At 57.5% G+C, this 20,578-nt stretch overlaps 1 protein-coding gene across 2 annotated transcripts in view; it reads right to left on the bottom strand.

Moving 5' to 3' along the window:
* Positions 1 to 20,578, bottom strand: part of CASZ1 (castor zinc finger 1) — a gene marked incomplete at its 3' end in the record, with an annotated part of 147,207 nt that overhangs the window by 63,985 nt on the left and 62,644 nt on the right. For both annotated transcript variants that reach the window (XM_082665625.1, XM_082665626.1), the window contains exon 3: positions 1,519 to 1,570. The remainder of the gene's footprint in view (positions 1 to 1,518; positions 1,571 to 20,578) is intronic.

Genomic DNA, 20,578 nt, shown 5'->3' with positions numbered 1-20,578 from the left:
GCCTTGCTCCAGAGAATGGAAGCAGTTGGGGCTGACTTTCAGGACAGAAGTAGCCAATCTGAACCTTGCCAAGAAGTGGAAGGAAGGGCTGGGCAGAGGGCTCAGGAGGAAATCAGGTTCTCATTACCAGCAGAGGGTGGAGAAAAAGAAGGGAAAGAGAACAAGGACTGGATGGGAAACAGATGTCCAGGAACTGGTCCATCCCAGCTCCCAGCATCCTAAGCCCTCCACGGTGCTTCAGAGTCTCAGGGATGATATGAAGGGGTGGAGAGTTGAAGCTCTCAACATGCTAGGAGTCTTGATGCCAGGAGAGAGGTGTTGAGCTCTGGCTAAGAGAGGACGGGAGTGGGGCAGCAGCAGGGTCGGGCTGGCCAGAAGGGATGCCAGGGGAGAGAAAGGCGAGGAGAGAGGCCCGGGGAGCAGAGCTGTAACCAGGGTGGTGCTGGCAGCAAAGGGAGGAATCCACAGGCCCCAGTGAGAGCGCAGGGCGCGGGCCGGGCCTGCCCTACACCGGCCGCCTCTGATCACGTTTTCAGGGCCACTGCCCGCCGGCACAGACAATGCTGGGGGAGCCTTTGAAGTCCGAAAGGGATGCCGCGGTGGGAGCCTCGCGAGTCTCCTCCCTTCCCCCGTCCTCCCGGGGGAGGGGGCCAGCAGGACAAAACCCAGAGCCGGTCACAGCCGGGCCCCCGAAATGCGTGAGACAAAGGGAAAACAAACAGGTTTGGAGCCAGGCGCACGGTGCCGTGTCTGTCCCCCGCCCCGCCGAGCACGGATGATGGATGGCTGCAGCCAGCCAGCTCGCCCGCCGGGCAGGCCCCGCTATTTACATAACACTGGCGTTCCACCGGTCACCTCTGACACGGCGCTGCCTGGGGCCGAGGCCCGGTGGCCCCGAGGTTCCTCGAGCCACCCGAGAACTGAGACAGCCTGTGAAGGCCCGGCCAGGCCAGGGGAGCCCAGTGCCTGGGGAAGGGAAGGGCAGCAGCCTGATCTGGGCTCAGGACCCGGGGCCTCCTCCCTGCCAGCCTCCCACGGAAGAAGGAGGAGGCCACGGGGCCGGCAGCTTCCCAGGAGAGAGGACTTCTAGGGCTTTCAAGTCCACGCGGTTCCCCAAGCACGAGCTACAAGCAGAGCTTCCAGGGAGAGCTGGCAGCAGCCACAGGGGGCAGACAGCACTGCGGAGAGCTGGGCATGGTACTGCCGGGCGGCTGAGCCCTGGCACCACAGATGCCCCTTTGCCTCACGCTGCCTTGAACACATTCCACGCCCAGAGTCAGCGATCCACGGGTCCCCAGCCCATTTCCAGCCTAAGAACGAATCTGGACCCTTCTACCGGGGTCACCTTTTCCTGCCAGGTTCAGATGGGCAGTGTGGTTCCAATTCCCTGTCTCCATCTTCCAGACCCACCCTGGGGGCTCGGCACGACTGGGCCCAGCCCAGGTTGACACGTGTGCCAGGCGCGTGGTCACCACTGGGGGGAAGGACCCACGGATCAGGGAAGGGCTCAGGCCTTACCTTGTAGCGGGTCCTAGAGGCTCCTCTCTCGCAGTGGGGGCGTCACTTCATCCTGGGGAGGGACAGAGAAGAGCCTCTTAGCCTTTCAAGGCAGGACGTGTACAACTCCCCAGTGTGTGCCCAAGGGCTCCCTGCCACCCCCAGGCCAAGGGGCTGATGCTCCAGGGTGGCCAAAGGTGTCAAAAATTCAGACGCGCCGAGTGGGCACTGATCTTGGCCCATCTGAAAGGACGTGCCGACCAAAATTTGAAAAAATTCAGAAAGCAGCAGGGGCTGATCACAGTGGAAATCTGGTCCTCAGGGCACCCCTAACCAAAGAGAGAAAAGTCAGAGCACACTGCACACACCTCCGTGGGGGCAGAGATGCGGGTGTGCGGGTCGGGGTGCTCCCCTGGAGCGGCAATGGCTGAGCAGCAGGGCCTGGGGACAATGACAGGATAGAGCCGCACCCATCCCTCCCTCTCTTCCCTTGGCCCCTGAAAATCTACAGCATATGGGTGACTGAGGGGCAAGGGTGGACCAGGGGCCAGGGCACCAGGAAGCCTCAACTCCCAGGAATAGGCTGCAGACAGCACCCTCCACCCTGGGGTCCTACTGATGAGTCACAAGCCATGCCGGGGGCCCATGTAGGGAGAGGGAAAAGGGCCCAGCAAGGTAGGGGGACTTTAGCCAACACGGGACTCAGCCCAGCTTGCCAGGCCCAGGCCCTCCTGCCCGGCACGTGAGTCTGGGGAGCTAGGTTCAAATGGGACAGACGCCTCGTGTGGACAGAAAACCCAAGGAGCCCTCTGCCTGCTGACCTGGGCCCACCTGCCCTTGCCCGAGCCCGCCCCGCTCCCACCCCGTGGGCCTTCAGAGCTCCACCCATACTCGGGAAGGGTTTTCTGCTTATTAGGGTTTTTTTCTCCCTACTCCCTCCTTTGTGGCTTATCAATGATGCAAGAGGAATAACACCAATTTCCTTAGGCTGTGTAATCCCCAAATCAGATTGGGGGGATTGTGAGAGGTGAGGTGACCTTGTACGGGGCTCCGGGAATGCCACCCAGTCCCGCCGCCCGCCCTCCCGTTCCCAGGACATATTTAGACAGATAATGCTAATTGTACTTGACGCATCCTCCTAAGGAGGGCCGGGTCCTCTGCCAGCTTTCGCTGCCTTTGCTGGGCTGCCTGGGCGGAGGGTGCCCACTGAGGCAGAGCCCACCCTGCCGGACACCGGGCTCTGGTGGGCATCGAGCGGTTGGGGGGGTGACCCCACGGGCCTCTGATGCCCATCTGACCCAGATGGTAGGAAGCTAAGATTCTGCAGAGAGCTGGGCGGAGAGAGAGAGGGGGCAGCAGAGAGGAAAGGGGAGCCCTGCTGAGATGGAAGAGGGGGCCGAGGTGGGAAGAGTGGAAAAAACAAGCAGTCGGAGAGGAGAGCTGGATGAAGTGGAGGCCAAGCAGCGCTGGGCCACGGGGCAAGGGAGAGAGACCCTGGGCCTCCGCTGAGAGGCGCTGGGCAGGCTTGGCTGTCAGAGCTCACAGCCCAGCCAGCCCGCCCAGGGGCCCAGCGGGGCGTCATCGCTGTCCAGTCCATCCCACACCCGCCCGCCTGAGATCTCTCAAGGCACCCCGGCCAGCCTCCCTTGAACCTCCAAAGCCCCCCAACTCCACAACTCCAGTATCTCCCTTCCACCACCTTCTTCTCCCCTCCCATCCTCCCCAGCAACTGTGCGTTTATTAATTCATGAGGCACTAATTAGTTCTTTGTTTAATTTTGTGTTAAACAGACTGACCGGAATGATAACGACTCGCCGCGCGGTGTTGCCGTCCCCAACCACCCCTGTTTTCTGACAACAAGGGAGCGCGGGAGACCGGAGCGCTGAACCCAAATCCCTCAGCAGTTGCACTTCATTAAGTCAAAATGTGACAAGAAGCTTAGAGAGCAACTTGCAGATCTGATCACACAGAACAATCGGGGAGGAAACTTTCCAGGAGTTGGCTGGGGGTGGAGGAGGGAGGGGGAGGGCGGAGATGCTTACCGTGCGGGGACCAGGACGTGAACTGGGGTCCTGCCCCTCACCTGGCCCCGGGGCAGGCGGCCTGGCGGACGGGAGCAGGGAGGCTGTCTCTGGGTGGGATCTGGGACACTGGGTGGATTCTGGAGCCCCCGTGGGGACCTGAGAAGTTCAACTTTCTCTCTCCGTCCTGCCCGGGCATCTTCCCCTGTCACTCTCTGCCTCTCGCTGTTCCTGCTCTTTGGTTCTGGCCTGTGTGAGTGAGTGACTGGGCACACCCGGGGCCTGGCAGAGACTCAGAAAGCTGCTGCAGTTAAGGAAGGATTCTGCAAGGCCGGGGGGGAAACACAGAGGAGACCAGGAGCCCCAACACTTAGGAAGGCTGAAGTGAGGTGCAACCCTTCCAGGCTAAGAAACAGAAGTAACGTGCTCAGGGATCCTGGCCAACATAGCCACTCTCTGCCAGCTGTCCACCCATCCACCCATCCTGCACTCATCCAATGTTCTTCAACCTAAGTACTCTGACCAGAAAACTGAGGACCAAGAGGTTGAGCTCTATGCAGAGGTACACGGTAAATCAGAAACAGAACCGGGTCTGTTTGGCTTCCAGGCTGTGGTAGCTGACTGCAGGCAGGCAGCTGAGGTAACAGTGACAACGGGCCTTGTTACCTGCTCCCTCCTGTCCATGTGACAAAGCAAGACCTTGGCCCAGACGTGTCCAGCTGCTAACCCCATAGGCCCACAGGGAGGGATCGGAATTAAGCCCTGTCCCAGTCTAAAGACAGGGCCCCTGCTCTCCGTTTACCTGCCCCTAATCTCGGAAGATGTGGACAATGTCTTACATAAGTGAGAACATGGAGGGGACATGAGGAGGAGAGTAAGAACAAAGCACCCAGAGAAAGCTGACAGACCAGAGCCCGGACTGTGTGTGAAGAGCCTCCCGCCTTCTTCCCATTGGCCACTGCGCCAGCCCAGGTGTGGCCTGACCCACCCGCTGACAGCCGGGGCCCGAGGCAGTCTGCAGGTCAGCCTTGCCCTTGCCTTCCCCCGGCCGGTTCCGGTTCGGAAGTGCAGTGGTCTCTCACCCGAGCCTGGCAGCCCTGGGCTGGCTTCTGTTCATTTGCTGTCAGGCTGCCTAAGCAAACCAATTAAAACTAATCATTAATTATAAAAGAGAACAAGAAGAGTAGAAGAGAGGGGAGAGGGTGGAAGGGCGACGTGGGAAGGAGGAGAGGGAAAGCGGGGCAGAGAGGGAAGCCGCGGAGGGCCTGCAGGGAGCTCGGAGTGGGGCACTGTGGGCCTGGGAGCTGGAGGGGACCAGAGGCACAGGAGATGCTGGAGGTGAGGGAGGGCAGGAAGGGCGCCAAAGATGGTAGGGAGGGGACTGCCGCAGGGCGGGGGGGGGGGGGGGGAGTGGTGGAGGGAAAGGCTGGTGAGGAGGGAAAGGGGAGAGGGAAGGGTGAAGAGGCTGCTGTGACCAGCGTACCAGGACCCGAAGAGGCCTCATCCGCCTGCAGTCCCCTCGGGCTGGAGCCACCGACCATCCGGGATGTGGCTTCCGCGCGTCTCACCCTGGGCTCCCCGGCTCCATATTTATGAGGTTCAGCTGATTACGCAGCACGAAGCCAGGCTCCTCAGCCCTGCCGCCCCTACCTGTTCCCCAGCCCTCGCAGGCCACAGAGGGGAGGCTCGGGGCAGCTGTCGCGGCCCATCTACCCCGCCCCCCCATGCCGTCTCCTGCCCCCTCCGGCACCCGCACACACCCCGTCCGTCTCCAGGCCGGGCCCTTTCACAGGGCTGAGGCCGTGTCAGCGGGCAGCTTGAGGAGGGGGCAGCACAGACAACAAGGGGCAGTGTCATGGAAACGGGCACTTTCCCCGAGAAATATTCTGTTTGGCCTCCGTCCTGCATTGAGGAGCTGTCAGGAGCCTGAGTGAGAGCCAAACCACCCCGGGACCAGGCGTGACAAAACCTATTTTCTGCCTCAAATTTGATTGATTAAAAAACTTTTTAGGAAAACCATGCTAAAAGAGTGAAGAAAAAAAAAGAGAGAGAGAGTGAGAAGGAGAAAGACAGAGAAAGAGAGAGAGAGAGGGAGAGGGAGAGAGAGGAACGAGGAGGAAAGAAAGAAAGAGAATGAAAGTGCTGAGGGCTCAGGGCCACGGGCAGGGGCTGCGCTGTTGCCCCGGCAACGACGCCAGGGCCAGCGTGTCAGCCCGGTGGCCGCCGCATAACCAGGCACAACGGAAAGGTCAAAGGAAGCCCCAAACTTCTACACAGTGGTTAGCAGACAATGAGGGGCCGAGGCGGCCAGGGCAGGTTGCCCGTCCATGTAGGGGAAGGAGCCCAACAGCCGCCCACAGGCCGGGGACAGCTGGGGTCAGCGCCAGGCCTCCGGATTGGCTCTGAGGAGGCGGGCAGTGGTCTGCAAACACAGTCTGGGCTGAAATTTGGCCAGACTCCTTAAAACCCTGTATAGGCTCAAGAGGAAGGATCTAGTAGTTTGGGGGCAGGAAAGGGGTTTTCCCACCTTGTTCTCGAAAGTCCTGGCTCAGAGAGGTACCCAGCTGACCCGCCCATCCTGCAGGGGCTGGAGCCTCTGCTGGTCCAACACCTCTAGCTTGCTCTCTCGGTCTCACACCTTCCCTGCCCAGGCCCTTAGTTCCTTTACTGGATGCTGCCCTGGGTGGTCCTCACACCTGGCTTGCCCTCTCTCTTTTCCCGTCTCAGAAACTGAGACAGGCCCCGCCATGGGCTAGGACTGTGATGGGAGGCCGTGCCTTACTCTCTCTGGGCTGCAGGAGAAGGGCCAGCCTCCCCACCTTTCCTGAGCCCCCGCAGGGGGAAGAAACTCCTCCATCTCCCAGAGGCCCTGCCTGACCACTCCAGGTGGAGGTGGCTCAGATCTTCCTGGTGGGACCCATCCTGTCCCCAGGAAGAGGGGTCCAGGTGAGCAGCTGGGTTTGCTCTTCCCCGTCTAAGGGCCTCGGAGGTCAAGGTGAGGAACAGATCTGGCGAAGATGTCGGCAAGAAGGTTTCTCTGGGGTGCTGGGAGCAGTGCGTCCAAATGCGGTCTTTGCAGCTCAGGGCTCAGTGTGGGTGAGGCAGTGCCTCCTTGGACAGACGGCGCGTTCCATCAGACAGATGTACGGAAAGACAACACCTCCTCTGGGCCCTCCCCAGCCCTCCTCCAGGTCATTGGCTTAGATCCCTCCCCGTCTCTGCTCCACAGTAATCGTCAGGACGCACACTGAGTACGTCCCGTGCGCATGACACTGTGCTAGGCCCGAGGAAGAGAAAATACACGGCTTACATGAGGAACTGCAGAGGAGGTGAGACCCAGGTCTGAATCCTGCCTCTGCCACTTACCCTCCATGGTGTCTGCCGGGGCAGGCTGCTTAACCTCTCTTGGCCTCAGCTTCTTCAGCTGAAGAGGGGGCGGTATGAGCCCCACCTCAAATGCATTTCATTCAGTAATTTTCCTTGAACACCTACTATATGCTGGGTACTGTCCTAGACCTGGAGAACACTGGTAACCAGAGACAGTCCTCACGGAGCTTCCGTTCTGCAGTTGTTGTGAAGACCCGCTGAAATAACACACAGCACTGTGGTCTGTCACACAGTAAGTGCTCAACAAATATTACCTGTTACTAGCTTTCAGGGGCCCTGCCTTTAATAAACTGGGGAGAGGTCCAGCAATTCCACTCCTAGGTATATACCCAAAAGATTGGAAAACAGGGACTCAAACAAAAACTTGTACACGAGTGTGCGCAGCAACTCCACTCACAACAGCCAAAAGGTGAACACAACGCAGATGAACGGATAAACAACACGGGGTCCCCACAAAATGGAATATTATTCGGCCGTGAAAAGGAATGGAGTTCTCATACGGGTTACAACATGGATGAACCTTGAAAGAAGGCAGATGCAAAAGACCACATATTATACGATTCCCTTTACATGAAACATTCAGCATAGGCAAAGCCATAGAGACGGAACACAGATTAGCGGTTGTCGGGGGACGGGGGAAACAGGGAGCGACTTCTAATGGGTACAGAGTTTCTGTTCGGGGTGATGAAAAACTTCTGGAACCAGATATCGGTGATGGTTGCACAACACTGTGGATGTACTTAATGCCACTGAATTGTACAGTTTCCAATGGTTACAGCAGTAAATTTTATGTTATGTGCATTTTACCACAATAAAGTAAAGTGATATAGCTGAAGAAGGAGAAGAAGGAGAAGAGGCAGCAGCAGCAGGCGAGCAGAAGGCTATTCCCAAGTGGCAGCTCAGCATGAATATTAGACGAGCCAAGCAAGGGGGCGGAAGGTGAATCACCCTAATTTCAGACGGGTCCCCTCTCCTTCCTGTCCTCAAGAACGGCATGCGCTCCCGCCCGAGGCGTTCCTAGGCCTCACAGATGCGCTGAAGAAAAAGACAACATGGGAAGGCTAGGGTGCCTCCAGAGACGGGGGCACACGTCACTCAAGAGCCCACGATGCTGTCTCCCCAGCGCGGCCGTTCCTCTGCGCACACACGGCTTGGCTCCTGTCGCGTGTGAATCCCAACACGCACAGCCCACTCTATCCATCTCTCCGCCAGGCTCCCCAGACAACTTGTGCTGCTGCCCGGCATCGTAGTGCAACACGCTGCCCCCCACGTGGGGAAAGAGGGTCTGAGTCAATGACTTCCCTACCCACAGGGCTCTCAGGCTCCCCAAGGACGGGGAGTTCCACCTTGCAGGAAAAGCTGAGGATAACCAGGGAGCCAGGCCCTTGGGACAGCCCTCCCAGCCTTCAGCCTGCCCTCCTAGCTGCTCCCGAATGCATGTGCGCACAGAAACCCCTGCCTTGGCCCGGGAACTGTCAGGAGATCAACAAACAAAAGCTGCTTCTTGACAGGGAGTCATTTATATTTTAGCTTCGTTCCATTATCCTAACGAATCCTTCATCAGCAGATGCAATATTAACAGCAGAAAATCAGCTCATTACATCCGGGGGGATTTCATCAAGACGGCAATCATGTATGCAGCTCCCCAAGCCTTCAAGAGGCCAGTATGGTTGTTATTTATTTATTTTGTTACTTATTTATTTAATTTTTTGGGTTCTTTCCACATAATTGCACCGCATCTCAGATCTTTAATAAATAATTTGTAGGTCCTGAACTGCAGACAGCTTTGCTCTCTGCCATGAGAGCCTGCGTTAGACAAAATATTTACCAATATTTGAAAGCCATTAGAATCAGGAGGGAAGTGGGGAGGGGTACTCTGTTCTTCTCGAAACAGCCTGCTCTGGGGCTCCGGTGCTAGGCCCTCACTCCAGTCCCCCAAGCTGGTCTCTTGGGGTGGGGAGCAGGCCTGTGTTGCTTCCTTGGGCTCACTTAGCTTCAGCAGGGGATTCCTGGGAACTCTCCGAGAGGGATGCGGCCATCTCCAAGGATTCCTGTGGGCTTCTCATGGCTGACGTGGGCTGCTTGCTGGAAGGGACCCCCTTGGTGAAGGGGCAGGAAGCTTCCACATGCTGAGCTGGAGCAGTCTGTCGGGATGACACTCCCTGGGTTTGCCCGACCAGCAAAGGGAGCTCAGCGAGGGAAGTCTTCATCGTGCTACAGCAGGCCCTGGCTCTGCTGCGGCGGAGCGTGAAGAAAAGTCTGACCCGGGAATTCCCTGGTGGTCCAGTGGTTAGGACTTGGCGCTTTCACTGCCATGGGCCTGGGTTCAGTCCCTGGTCAGGAAACTAAGATCCCGCAAGCCACGCAGCGAGGCCAAAAAAAACAAAGAAAGAAAAGAAAAAGTCTGACCCGTCCCTCTCGGCTCTCCAAGGTTATGCCTCCCACTTCAAAGGAAAGGAAGGTTTAGTGGACCCAGAAGGCAGACTTAGTGGGCCCATTCTACAGACAAGAAAACTGAGGCTCAACAAAGTGAAGCTTTCTTCCCAAGGCAACACAGCTAGGAAAAGGCCCAGAACCAGGATTTAGACTCAGAGGTGGCTCTGCCGGGCCTCCATTCTTTCCACTAGGCCAGAGCTTTCCAGCGACACAGCCCAGTCTTCCAAAGGCTCCTGGCTCCGACCCACGAGCCTGGAGTGGCCACTAGGGCCGACGGGCACCCCCTGCCACCACCACTGGGCTGGCCATGCTTTCACAGGTTTTTCCCAGCGGGGGCTGGATTTCTGCCCAGCCAGGAATGTGCTCCCAGGATGTCAATTCTAATCTCCCCAGCGCTCTGACAGAATTAAGCTCCAGTTTGTCCGACAACATCCCAAAGTTTCAGAAATCCAGGGCAGACTCTCTAATCAGGCTGCAGGACAAAGGTCTGGCCTGACCCTGTCACTTCCATTTACTCCTCCTGTCTGTCTCCCAGTTGCTGCCTTTCTGCAGCTTCCTCCACCCTCTGCCCTTCCCTGGCCAGCTCAGCCTCCACCCTCTCCTCCAAGCTCCCCTGTTTCTCCGCCCAGAATTTCCCCTCTCTGAGCAGCTGGGCTAAGCCTGTTGCTCCACTGTCTAAAGCCGAGGAATTCCTGTGAGGCTGACCTGCCGCTAGCGCTAGGCCTGCTGGCCTCACCTTGGCTGGCGCTCCCTCTGGTTCGCCACCTCTAGGGAGCGCACAGGCTCAGACCTCCCTGGCTCGGGAGAGGGTGCAAAGTTATTCTCGAACTCTGCTCACCCTTCGGTGACTTTGGGTCACCCTAACTGCCCCTGACGCATTCGCTGGCCTTGCCCAGCTTCCATCCTGTTTGAGGGGTCAGCTCGGGGGTTCTGGAAAGCCTTGGCCCTTCGGCCGTGCTCGGGGACACCCCTCTGGGCAGAGACCTCCCTTCCTCAACAGAGCCTGGGGGGCCCCAAGAGGAACACTGGGGGGAGGACAGCAGGAGCAGCCCCGAACATGGCATGGGCAGGGCCTGCGGTGAGGACGCCAAGCCCCCGGCTCTGCCGGGTTGCGGAGCCATCTGAAAGCGGTGAGGAGCACGGGAGCCCGGCAGCTGGGCCAGGAGAAGCCCTCGTGTGCAGCCAGCCAGAGGGCAGGCCCCCAGGATGCTGGGGAAGCAGAGGGACCTCCTTCTCCACTGCTCACCACGCCCAACACCCAGCTTCCCTTCCACACGGCTCTCGGGTGGGCCCAGAGCGCTGACGCCTGACTCGGTTTCCAGAGGAAATCATATGTACAAGCTGGCCGGTGGAGGCAAAACCTTACAGCACGTTCAGAGGGGCGTGGATGGGGGACCGTGAGCTTAAATTTGTTTGGTTCACATCCAAAGACTCCCGGGGAACAGAGGGCACGGGGAGCAGTGTGGACAGTCAAGGGGAACAGCAAGGGCTGGGGCACTTGAGCCTGTTCGCTGACCAGAGGCCAGATCAGGGGATGGGCCTCCTCCAGACAAAGCGGGGTGCAAAGAGAAGGCTCAAGGCGGACAACAGAAATGGGAATGTCGTTCTCCTATTCTGTTGACCCTCCAGAGGCACAAGAAAGCTGGAGTGGCCAGGGTAGGGGCGCTCCCCCAGAGCCGCCCAACTGGCAGGAAAGTCCTGGAATGTGGCAGGTAGGCAGCGCCATGCCACAGCTCCTCGGCTTCCCCTGGGTGACCCGGGTGGAGACCTCACCCTGGGCATGGAGTTCTGTCCTACACAGGCTGTCTCACGCCCTCCCCTCCCTGGCTTCCTCGGCCACGGCCATGTGGTACGGAGTGGGGATCACCTTCCTCAGAGCTGCAATGAGGGGCAGCCCCTCACTCCCTGATGGTCCCTCCTGCACCCTGCCTAACATCCCCCTCTCCCCATCCCAAGGCTGGCCCTGCCCTCACCAGCACAGCCAGCCTGGAAGCCTGAAGGATTCACCTAGAGCCTTGGGTGAGCTGGGCTGGTGGAGGGACAGGAGCAGGAGATAAACGACACGTCTCTGTAATCAGCCCTTTCTCTAGAAGATTGAAAATAATTATCGTCTTTTTTACTTAATAACAGAAAAATCTACAAAGGTCACCGGTGGAGAGTAGAAGACGGCCTGCCTATCAGTCCTTTCAAGGAAGTCCCTGCGGTTTCAGTGCACCCGCCCCACTCCCGACAACTCCACAATCCCCCCGAACTCCCAACTCTGCTTTCCTGCCCTTCCTTCTGCCTCGTCTTTCCTTTCTTGCTGTGCTGGGTGTTGGTGAGATGTTGGGTTTTTTTCTTTTTTGCAATTTATCAGCAGATTGTGTGGAGCTGAGTGGTGTGAGCCTCACCCTGCTAAATAAAGCTTTGGTATTTCTGATAAAGCCGTCAAATTCCTTATCACACGGACACAAAGTGCATTTAAAGAGACAGACACCCTGTCCCTCCCTTCCCACCAGCCCCTGCCCCCTCCACTCGGTTCAGATTTCCAGCTGCTCAGGCTCTTGTGGATGAGACACCAAATACGGCTCTGGAGGATGTGGGGAGTGGGGGAAGCCAAGGGGCGGGCTGCCCTCTCCAACTCCCACCCACCCACGTCGGAGCCGCCGGCACCCTGACCAGGGGCTCAGGTCCACAGGGAGGTGGCATGTGCTTCCTGCCCCAGCTCGGAACCAGAGGGAGCAATCAGTAGACACGCCCTGCAACAGGGGATGTCCTCACAGACAGCACAGTCCTGTGTTAGGACAACACCCGGCAGCTGCAGGAGGAGCCCCCAGTAAACTGCTGGGCCTACAGGGCTGCTCACTGCTGTGAACACGTCTGGTGGCTTCAGCCACTGCAGTATCCACACGGGGTACAAGGACGGGGACAAGAGGGGCCACCTGATGCCCACACAGCCCGGGGCCGACCGATGTTCCCATCACACTTGACCACGGGTTCAGCAAAGCCCTGATTCCTCACATGGCCCTGCAAGGTGGGCGGAACTATCACCTCATTTGACAGATGAGGAAATCGAGGTTGGCCTGAGGCCACAGAGCCAGCGGCAGGCCCAGCTGAGGCTCCAGCCCAGGCTGGCCAACAGCTCTGCTGAAAGACTCTTTCCTTAATTGATTGCAGAGCTCATGCCCACCTCCCCATACAAAGACAGGCCTTCCTGTGTCCCGGTGCCCCCTCCCCCATCCCCGGCCCTAGCTCGTCAGTCCAGCCCCTGGGCCCACACACAGCCTGTTGGTTGAGGAATCAAATTGATTATTTTTAATTATTTTGATTTATCAAAGCAGCAGCTACAATCATATTAAACCAACTTGGCTTCTTGGCATTAAACAGGTACAGCTGCCCAAGGACCCTCCCACACTCTATAAATGCCCGGCTTGTCCGTGTGCTTCCCAGTGAGGGCACCTGGGGCACCTTCTCCAAGGACCCCAATTTGAGGACCAACTAGGCCTCCCACCACCCCTGCAAGAAGCACATGCAGCCAAAGTCGCCGAGGTCCAGAGAATGGGAAGGAACACGCTGGGGTCAAGCTGTCAGATGCTTTGGGAAATAGTCACCTCCATCCCCCAGCCCGGGAGACCCTTCCAGAGTCCTGACCCCCTGGGGAGTCACACGCCCCTCAGCTGGCATTTGCGGGGGCCTATTCTATCCCAGGCCGGCAGCTGGGAACTCAACATAGATGAGCCAGATCACTTCTCAGACCCTGCCCACAGGAATGACTGCCCCCTTTTTGCAAGGGAAGAAACTGAGGTTCACAGAAGGGAGGTGACCTGCCCAAGGTGCACAGCTAGAAACACAGCCAGGCTGGAATCCAAACTGATTCATTTTGAATGAAAACTCCTTTTGACCATACGCCTCTGCTCTCCCCTTAGACCCGGGAAGTGTTCCTGCCCAAGTGCCGTGGCTACTGGAAGAAGGTGACAGAAGAGAAAGGACCCTGAAGTTCAAGGTGATGGCGCTGTGGGGCAGTAGCACCAAGCCAACAAGTTTCCACGGAAGGCCCAGGCCCACCCCAAGGCAGGAGGTGGTCCACCCGCAAGGCATGGGGCGGGGGAAGGGGGTGGGCACAGGTGAGCAGATGCACAGCTCAGGCAGGGAGTTGGGCCATGCCCTAGGGTGCAGCCCAATCCCTATGCATCCAGGAGCCTGTGGCGCTGCAAGGCAAGGAGCAGCATTGGAACCAAAATTCTAAGCCAAACTGCGCACAAAGAGCACGGGGGATTCTGGCAGGTCTGGAAGGGGCACCTCCAGGGTCCAACAGCCCACAGAACACACTGGAGTCAGCTCCCCGCCCCTCAGGGAAAGGCAAATCTTGGGAACATGGGCAGGGCTTCTTGGCGGGGTGAGAGGAGGCAGAAGTGCAGAGATAGAGTCTCAATGCAAGTCCTCTGACTTTATGGCCAAGAATGATAGCTGGCTTCCACCAAACCAGGAGCCAGACCCCCGCTGGTCCCCACGGCCGGAGACCCCGCAATCTGGTGTGAAGAGCTTGGCTCTGACTGCAAGTTCTGAACCCCGCTGGACATTGATAGGCACGTCATCTGGCCTCCCTGAGGTCGAGTTTCCTTATCCATCAAATGTATGCAAAGATAGTGCCGATCTCGGAAGACTGGGGTGAGCATCTGGGGACACAATGAGTGCAAAGCTCTTAGCAAAGTGTCTACACATTTTCTGTGTGCAAAAAGTGGTGGCAGTTGTCATCATCATCGTCACCATCATCACCATCATCACCTAAACACCCCTCTAACTGGGATACAGCAGCTGGGATTGTGCCTTTGGAGCTGGTGATGGCAGAGAGACTGAGGAAGCTCAGAAATGTCTAGAAGAGACCTTGCCCGGCACACGGGCTAGAGCAGCCGACGAGGGCCTAGAGTTCAAGGCAGGAGGGGAAACCAGGATGACCTGTGACAGTCACATTTGCCTATCAAAAGTATACGTTCACTCAGCTTTCCATGGGGACTCATGCCCTAATATGGGCCCGGCAGCTTTCTGGGTTATTTCGAGTGTGTGTGATAATGACTCCAGGCTTTGTGTCTGCTGCCCCCAGAAAACCTTCCATCTGGGGAAAGGGATGACGGCTGGCAAAGACTGAGAAGGGCACAGGGAAGTCCAAGGTCAGAGAGTGTGCAGAAAGTAGGCACAGATGGGTAAGCCGAGGGGAAAGGAAGAGCAGGAGGCGGGAAGAGTGGGCTGACCCAGGGGTCAAGCTGAGAGAGGAGGGACGGAGAGCTGGGCAAAGCCAGCCAGAGCTCCAGGACACAGGTGGGCACTGGACCACTCCCTGCAGGACAGCTGTGGGGGCTGCAGCCCGTCTCGTCACCCACAACGCCAGTGGGGACCCCTTTAGTACAAGGGCCAAGCTGGGCTCCTGGGCCCTGGGCAACCGCTCGATGCCTGGGGGCCCCTGGCTCCTGGATTTATTTACATATAAATGATCTTCTGCCCAAGCTTGGCCCATCAACTCCAGGCTGCACAGGGTTAACTCCAGATGGAAGGGCTGGCTGGCTTTGCCTTCACTCTACCTCAATTTCTACTGCTCCCATCACCTACCTCCCCCACCCCCTGATCTTAGGGAAAAAAACCCATCAAAATAACTATTTTATGTCTCCAAATATGCAGATCATTTTCTTTAATGAAAGATGCTTGACGTCTCCGATCCAATTAATATGCAAATGCAGGAGAGGATTTATTTGTGACATTCTGTCTGGGTGAGAGAAAACAAAAAAGGCCTGTTAACCAAAACACTAATTGCTGTGACTGATTGTCACATATCATCATTTTCCTAGGATCTCCTCCATCCCCAGCTCTCAGGGAGCCTGAAACCAGGACTCACCCACGAGGCATCAAGGAGAAACAGGGCGACCAGCTACCTGGAGGCGTGGCCCCTCCCACCAGAACTGTTTCTGGGGCCAATGAGGGTGGAGGCTCTGACTGGTTTTGGTCCCACACGGGTGGTCCCGACCATCTACAGAACTTACCAGTTCATCTCCCTTCCTGCAACGCACTTCACCACTTAGGCGCCGATGTTCAGACCGGAAGGGAAGAGGCCTGGTCTCCACTGGATGTGATAGGCTGGGGGAGGCCTCAGCTCACACACCTTCCTGCCCCGTTCCAGGTCAACTGCTTTTTTGCCGCCTGCTCCTACCTGCTAGGAGGTGGAGGCCCACCAGGAAGGAGAGAAGGCCTCTCTGGGTGCTGTTGGTTACTGCCCCCCACTGCCTCTTCCTTCCCTTCTCCTGCTCTTTCACCTTGAGGTCCTTGCAGCACTTGTTGAGAGAAGCCACCTGGGGAAACTGAGGCATGGCATGGCATCCTCTCCTTAAGACGACATAGGGACTCTACGGACATGTTTGAAAACGACCAGGGACCAACTGCAGCTGGGCAGATACCTGCATGTCACCCCCAGGCCCCATGACTGCCCTGAAGTGGGTGGGTCAACTGTCACAGCCTCATCTCCCTGAGCAGCTCAGAACCCTCAGTAGGACCATGGGGTCTCCTTTAGGGAGAGAGGGGAGGGGAGTGAGTGTTGATGGATATCTTTGTTCCCAAAAGCCAAGGGGGAACTGGAAAAGATATGTTTTGCTCAAGATACTGGGCATAGGACAGGAGGGTTCTGGGTGCCACACAGCTCCAAACTCAAGGCCGAGGGGCAGAAGAAGATTTGCTAAAGCAGCTTTCTTTTCTACACAGGGGCCAGCGGACAAGAGGAGACTGGAAGGCACAGACTTAGGGCCCTAGTATCTTAGAAGGCTGATCCCTTACCACTTGAGCACAAACATTCTGGGTGCTCAAAGAAGGCCTCTCTACCTCCCTGTCTCCCCTGTGGAACTCCCCAGAGATTCCAGACACTGAAAACTGGGGGCTGGGGAACCAGTGTGGCAAGGCCAAGGAGCCACGGGGGTCCCTGAGCTCCTCTGTGGGTGCTGGGCCCAGCTGAGGGCACAGTGAGGACTCTGCATCTTTCAGGAAAAGTCACTGAAGGTCAGTGAAGCAACAGCGATCTAGTGAACACCAGTGCACATCAGCCCAGGGGCCAGAGGCTGCCACCAGCAGGGCCATGGTGGTGGCAGGAAGGTGGTCTCATCCCACTGACTCCCATCTCAGATGTCCCCAATCTCCTGCCCTGGCCCAGCTGTCTCCCTCTGGCAACTCCACCATGGCCTCCAGGGAGAGCTGGCGCCAGGGCAGCACAGGGCAGACACTCTCCCCCCAGAAGGCCTGCCCCCGCACCCCAGGAACAGGCTCAACAGGATGCCATGTGGGGGAGCTTGGAAGCCTTCCGGGAAGAGTGCAGCCCTGGCACCAGTCCCGCCGGGAAGGAGGTGAGCCAGGTCTACCACTCCGTCTGCCGCTCACCTGACTCGCGCCCACAGCGGCTGAGCACCAATGGGGTGTGTGTGGGTGCAGACGGGAGGCGAGCGTCATGGCGCCAGGAGCCAAAGGGGGAAGGGTGGGCAGCTGGGGAGTGGCAGCAGGTTGGCTGGCCAGCTGAACGGTGCTCCGGCTGTAAGCTCCAGGTGTGAAGGCCCCGCCCCCAGGGTGGGACCAGAAGACGGGTCCTCATGGAACACTGAGCCTGTCTTACGCAACCCGGAAGTACCCATTTTCCCCAGCCTTCCTCGCCACCGTTAGCCAATGAGAGCAGGCACTCCTACTTAGCTTGTGCCCACCTGTGGGCACTCACAAGCACAACCTATGGGGCACTGGGGTTCAGGGAACATTGAGATGGTCCCAGCGTGCCATGATTTTGAGCCCCTTTAAAACCAACCCATCTGTACACTAAACCTCCCGTAAAGCGGAGGAGTAAGTGGCTGTGGCTCTCAGTGGCCCATCAAAGCCAGATGCCCGCCCCCGCTCCACTACCTCCTCCTCCCCCTGGTGCCAGCCTGGGGCAGCACAGGGCGGCCCGGGCTATGGGAGGCGTGGTGAGCAAGGTCGGGTGGGGTGAGACCAGCTTCCTAGCACTGGGCAGAGAGGCCCTGCGCTTTGCAGGGGCCCCTTCACAGCTTAGAGGGAAGGCCCAGACCCCAGGGCATCATATCGGAGGCTCTCTACCTCCTTCAGTCTTCCTTGGCCCTCCTTCCCCGTGGTACGGCTCCTCCAGGACCAGATGCCTAGAGAACACATCCCACTGATGCATTGCCACCTAATTCCCTCCCACAACCTGGCTGCTCTCACAGTCATCTTTACTCGGGCCATCTCAGGGGGCGCTGCCTCAGCGTCATGCACCCCAACTCCAAAGCCCTCCTTCCCCTGGACCCTGGGGTTCTCCCCAAGTCCAAGCCACGTGAGCATGGCTCAGCCCCCAACTCACACCCAACCCTGCACCTGCCCAAGTCTCTCTGTTCATTCCAGTTCTGGGTGGGGACACATCTAGAATCTGTTTCCCAAATCCAGGACCTCGGAGCTCTTTCTCCATGGGGTACTTTCAGAGAGCTGGAAGAGTTCCCCCATCTTTGCGGAAAGGGGTGTAACGTCAATGCCACACCAGCTAACGCCACACCGGCTTTAAAAATACCCCAGCATACAATCCACAGGGTTAGAGCAAAGGCCACGTGGTCAGCGCCGGACTATAAATAACCAGCCAATCACACCCCAGAGCCGCAGCCCCTCCCCAGCACCAAGAACCTTTCTGAGGAAATCAAAGTGAGCACAACTGTTACCAAGTCACTACTAAAATATTTACCAGCCTGGCGAGGTGCCGAAGGTGCTTGGCACTGAGTGTTTGCTTATTTACAAGGCTGTTTTAAAGGGTAGAAAGCAAAATAAGGTAACCTGAGCTATTAAACCAAGGGGGCCAGGTGGTACCTACCAGCTGTCAGCTGTCCCAGGCACACAGGGAGCTGGAAGAGCACTGGTGTAGATTCCCCCCAAAATGGGTCAGAAAAGGGAACAGACAGGCCTTGGTGCTCCGGATTATCCCCACCAGCAGGGGCGGGGGCTCGGGCAGCGGGAGCAGAGAGAGCGCTACAAGTTAGAGGTGCTTCTCCTCCAGCTGCCCCTGGCCTTCTGCACCCTCACTCAGAGGGGCAACCTGGGACACTGCCCTAATCCAGAGGTGGAGGCCTCTGGTAGGGAGAGGGGAGGCACAGAGGAAGGCAGGCCCCCAAGGATGACATTAGGGGACACACGGGACCTGAGAAAGAGAACGCACTCGAGTGTGCTTTTCGTCCTCCTCTTCCTCTTTCTTTGAAGTTCCCTTGTGGTTTGAATTTAATTTTGATTTTCTCAACTTTAGCAGACTGAAGTTGAAATAACCTACAAATTACTTAATGTGTTGTAAATCTGGGGGAAGTCAGGAGTAATGGGGACCACATGTTGGCAGGAGGAAGCCCACCGAGGGCCGAGGGGAGGCGGCCCCCTCCGACACGCAGGTAGCTGTCCCAGGCAGGGGCATTGATGCCCGTGCTCCCCTGGAACGAGGGGGCTTGGGCTCCCCCAGGGGAAGGAGTTGGATTCCCAACTGGCCAGGGAGCCCTGGATGGACACAGCGAGAAAGTGTTAAGACGGTGGACGGACCAAGTCGCCGCCCGGGGCAGCCTGGTGACCGCGGACGGGGACAGCCAAGTAGGCCGTGCGCCAGGCGCCTGCCAGGCCCCTCAGCCGCGCCAACGCCGCAGCGCTGGCCCTGCTCCCCTCTGCCTCGCGCTGCATGTGTGTGGCTGTCAGCTGAGCTCCCGCCTCCCTTCTCCCCCCTCCCGCCCTCCCTCTTCAGCAGATCTCTCTCAAGTACTAAGCCATATGGTTCCAGTTAAGCTCCATATTTTTCCTTGTCGATTGAAGAGACACACTTTCCTCTTTGCCAGACAGTTTGCAGATTGCTCTGTTGGCTCAATTTCTTATTGGATTTCTCAAAAAACCTGACATTTTAAATTAATTTATAGCCACAACAAAAAGAGTTCAGAATTTTAATGGTGTTGTAAGTAATTTTTAGGTAATCCACTCCAGATTTTGATATTAACCTTTGAAACTGGAGTTCATTCAGCTACTATGTTACAATAGCCAGTCCGATTCCAGGCCTGGGGGAGGCCAGGCTGGGGTAGGAGGCAAAAGCAGTGTTCCGGGGACCCCATTCTGCCAGGAAGCCCCAAAAGGGCGGTGCCTGGGGAATCCTGGACCCGTGAGTGACAGTGACAATGGGGCGGGGAGGGGATGGCAGGGGGCCTGTAAGACAGCCAGGGCAGGTGCTGGAGAGTAAATGTGGCGGCAAGGGGGCCTGCTGAACATTCTAGAAGGACAGGCAGGACTCAGCAGAGGGCAGCATCCCCAGGTCCCTCAGTAGCAACAGCAGGGCTCAGGGCATGCGTGAGGCTCCACCTCAGCGCGCCAGGAAATAATAATGATAATAGTAATAATAACGACGACAGCTGACATTTGCTGAGCGCTCACCGTATGTCAGGCAATGTATGCAGTGCTGTACATGCATCGTCTCACTGACACCTCAAAACCACCTATGGGGGGCTTCCCTGGTGGTGCAGTGGATAAGACTCCAAGCTCCCAATGCAGGGGGCCCCGGTTTGATGCCTGGTCGGGGAACTAGATCCCACATGCATGCCGCAACTAAGAGTTCGTGTGCTACAACTAGGGAGCCCACCTGCCACAACTAAGACCCGGAGCGACCAAATAAATTAATGAATAAATAAATGTGTAAACTTAAAAGAAAAAAACCCCAAAACCCCCCACCTATGGGGTAGCTACTATCACCACGACTACTAATACTAATCATATTAATTGTTAACATTTTTTGAGGACTTACCCTGTCCCAGGCATTAAACGGTAACAGAAACCATGTAAAGAAGATATACTGTTCTTACCCTCATTTTACTTAGGAGGAAATGAGGCTCAGAGAGGTGAAGTCAGGCCCCTGGCTCGCCTCACGCCCTGTTTCTCCTTTCACAAAATGCTACAAAATATTTACTGCCATCGTGGTCCTTCTGGCTGGAGCTAGAGGGAGGCGGTGTGGTCCTCCGGGCTGGCCAGGCCGGGGCCTGCCGAGGATGCCGCCTCTTCCCTGTGCTGCCTTGGGCTCGGCTGAAGGCCGCACGCCAATCCGGACAGAGGAAACTCCGGGCGTGGGGAGCGAAGCCCTCGCCAGCGTCTTTACTAGGCTCTGGCACTAAGTGGCCCCAGCCTGGGTACCGTGCCAGCTTACTACAGCAGCAGAGTGTTAGCATTCCTTTCCTGCAGGAGCTTCCAGAGCACCC

This window comes from Grampus griseus, assembly GCF_964374135.1.
Source record: "Grampus griseus genome assembly, chromosome: 1".
NCBI lineage: Eukaryota > Metazoa > Chordata > Mammalia > Artiodactyla > Delphinidae > Grampus > Grampus griseus.
Note: the sequence above shows the minus strand (reverse complement) of the source record. Positions and strands in the feature narration are given on the sequence as shown.